This window comes from Molossus molossus, unplaced genomic scaffold (assembly GCF_014108415.1).
Source record: "Molossus molossus isolate mMolMol1 unplaced genomic scaffold, mMolMol1.p scaffold_m16_p_3, whole genome shotgun sequence".
In the NCBI taxonomy this organism is placed as follows: domain Eukaryota; kingdom Metazoa; phylum Chordata; class Mammalia; order Chiroptera; family Molossidae; genus Molossus; species Molossus molossus.
In genome coordinates, this window is record NW_023425366.1 from 25,412,257 (window position 1) to 25,415,106 (window position 2,850).

General features: G+C 40.5%; 1 pseudogene; it reads right to left on the bottom strand.

Annotated features, from left to right (window-relative positions):
- Positions 1-367: 367 nt before the first annotated feature.
- LOC118642659 lies at positions 368-873 on the bottom strand (annotated as a pseudogene).
- Positions 874-2,850: the final 1,977 nt, after the last annotated feature.

The following is a 2,850-nucleotide window of genomic DNA, read 5'->3' on the forward strand; positions in this document are numbered from 1 at the left end:
TGCTGGTTATTTTTGCCCCTAACCTGTCTAAATCTCATATATATTGATAAGATTCTGGCACAGGAATAGATTTAAAGATGTAACTCAATACTGAATGATGTCAGGAAAAGTCAATTGGTACAAATTATAAGCATGTTTTAAATGCTGAACAGTAAGAATCTTTTACTAAGTGTCAAATAGGTTGATCATAACCCAAACAGAGAGGTTGCAATTCTGTCAAGCTTGTGGCCTGGTAACACTTCTTTTGAATACTCCGATGGATGCTTCATTAGACTAGTTTACCAAGCCAACATGTTGGCTAATATGTATGACAAATTAGGCCCTGTCTCAAGTTTCACTTCCAAGGCAATGGCATCAGGTGCCCATTTTACTGAATGCAACAGTTGTCTTCATGACCACTGGAGTCTTTGAAGCGCAGTTGCATTTTAGGACAATCCTTCTCCAAAGAGAGAAGTTGCTTTCTGTTCAAAGCTCCACACCACTTTTGTCATCACATTTCATTCAACCTTCAATTAGTGTTAGGGCAACACACACTAGAGCTCAAGGCTTGCAACACAATAAACAGCAATGCAACAGCCAGGCTCTTCACAAAACTTAATTGTCATAAGGCCTAACCAGTCATGAACACCAGACCCAACCAGTCATCTGGTTGGATGGTGGTGCACCATCCTCAAAAGACCAATCAAGAACATGGATGCCTTCTCTCTCTACAAGAGTAGTGTCATATGTTGCTTCACATACTCCTACTGTTGGGGCAACTCCATACTGCTTAAGTTTCTCTGTAAATTTGTTTAAGGTCACAATGTTTGGATTGTGTGTAATATGTAATCTCATGTTTTTGTATGTGACTTCTATAGGAGCTAGGCAGTTCACTTGAGCTGTGATAATTTAAACATTCAATAGAGTTATGAAAGAATTTAAAACATTAATGCAAAAATGATGCCAAAAAACTGAGTCTACTTCAACGTACTCCACTGGAAATTCTCAATGCTTTGAGTCAAGTTGGGAGTAATGGGAAATGAAGTGAACCTCCAAACGAGAAGCAGCAATTCTTCAATCCAGTAACCCTGAGGCAATAGGAAGGAAGTGCTCTGTGGTGTACCCCGTCCCAGTCAGAACTCTGGTAAAATGCTCTGCAGATTTCCATGCAACACTCTGTGTCCAGGTTAACCATGCATGTGGGGACTTCTTGGAGGAGGAGTAATGAATTTCTCCAGTTCCTTGTCTGCATAGAGATAGTACTGTGCCCTTCAGAAACTGTAAATGTGTGAACAAGAACACCACAGAACTGAGGAATATGTTTACTCACTGAAGATCGTGGCCTAATCACACAAGGTCCAAGGCAGCAGTGACCAGGCGGGAAGCAGTGCCGACTGCAAGGCAGGGCGTGGTGGTGGTCCTGCAGGACAGCAGCAGCTTTTTGATGTTTTACAGTTTTGAACCAGAAAGATGGCAGTTGCATATTACAACCTGACAATTTCCTACTAATGGCTTATGCGTGTTTAATACTGTTCATTATTTTCACTTATTTGATTTACTGATACTTACTCTTAGTCGTATTTGTCAAAATCTTATGCAAATCCCAGTGAGAAACGGAGCTTAGAACCCAGAGATACAACTTTTTATTCTATATTTTAAAAGATGTCTATACATACAATGTTCAAGTAATACATGTTTGATACAAACAAATCTAAGGTTGTGTTCCTCAGGGCTAACTTATCTTTAATATATGCATGTGATGAAGCCTTACAATATTCTACTATCACATTTTTCTCTGACTACATGCATTTCCCAAACTCAGTAGCTACATTAGTCCAACTGCACATTTGGGTAATCAGAAAATGGGCTCCTTTCCTTGGAGGTCACAGCTTTCCTTTGCAAGGGAAAAAGGCTTGAAGAGTAGGGCCCAGGATGAATTTCAGCCCCAAGTTTCCTTTTGGTCCCAGCACGTACGTGCAGTGAGCAGCCTACATGACCATCCATAAAGAATCCTTCCAAGTGAGAAAGATTTGTCTAAATCAGAGATGATTTTCTTTTCCTAACCAGTTACAGCTTCAGTGCCTGACTATAAGCAATGGGGCAAATAGCATAGGGCAAGAACACACACAAAAAAAAACAGTCAAAAGACTGCTCTACTGGTCAATTATTTATTATATGAAAGTATGCTAGCCCTAGCAGTTAAAGTGTGGTCCCACGGGCCAAAGAGTCAGGGTTCGATTCCAGTCAAGGGCACGAATGTCAGTTGTGGTTTGATCCTGGTTCTGGTTGTGGGTCATGCAGGAGGCAACCAGTCGATGTGTCTCTCTCACATCAGTATTTCACTCTCTCTCTCTCTCTCTCTCTCTCTCTCTCTCTCTCTCTCTCTATCTGTCCCACTTTATCTGAAGGTAAAGGAAAAAATATCCTCAGGTGAAATTTAAAATAATAAATTAAATAAATAGAGTATGCTAAATGGAATTCAGATAGTACCACAGTAGATTTAGCTGGTAACGTTGCTTTTTTTTTTCTTTTTCTTTGTTGATTTGAGAGAGAGAGGAAGGGAGAGGGAGGGAGAGAGAGAGAGAAACATCAACGAGAGAGAACATAGATTGGCTGCTTCCTGCATGCCCCCTACTGGGGATTTGGCCTACAACTTGGGCATGTGCTCTGACCCAGAATCCAACCAGCAACCTCTTGGTGCATGGGTCAATGCTCAACCACTTAGCCACACAGGTCAGGCATATTGATTTTTTTTTTTTATCATATGTCCAAACATGTCTACAATCCTCATTTTTGTTAAACTTTAAGTTGGCTTCCAATGAGTTCCTTTAATAACCTCTCTTAGGGCAGAATTAATTGACCATATGAGAT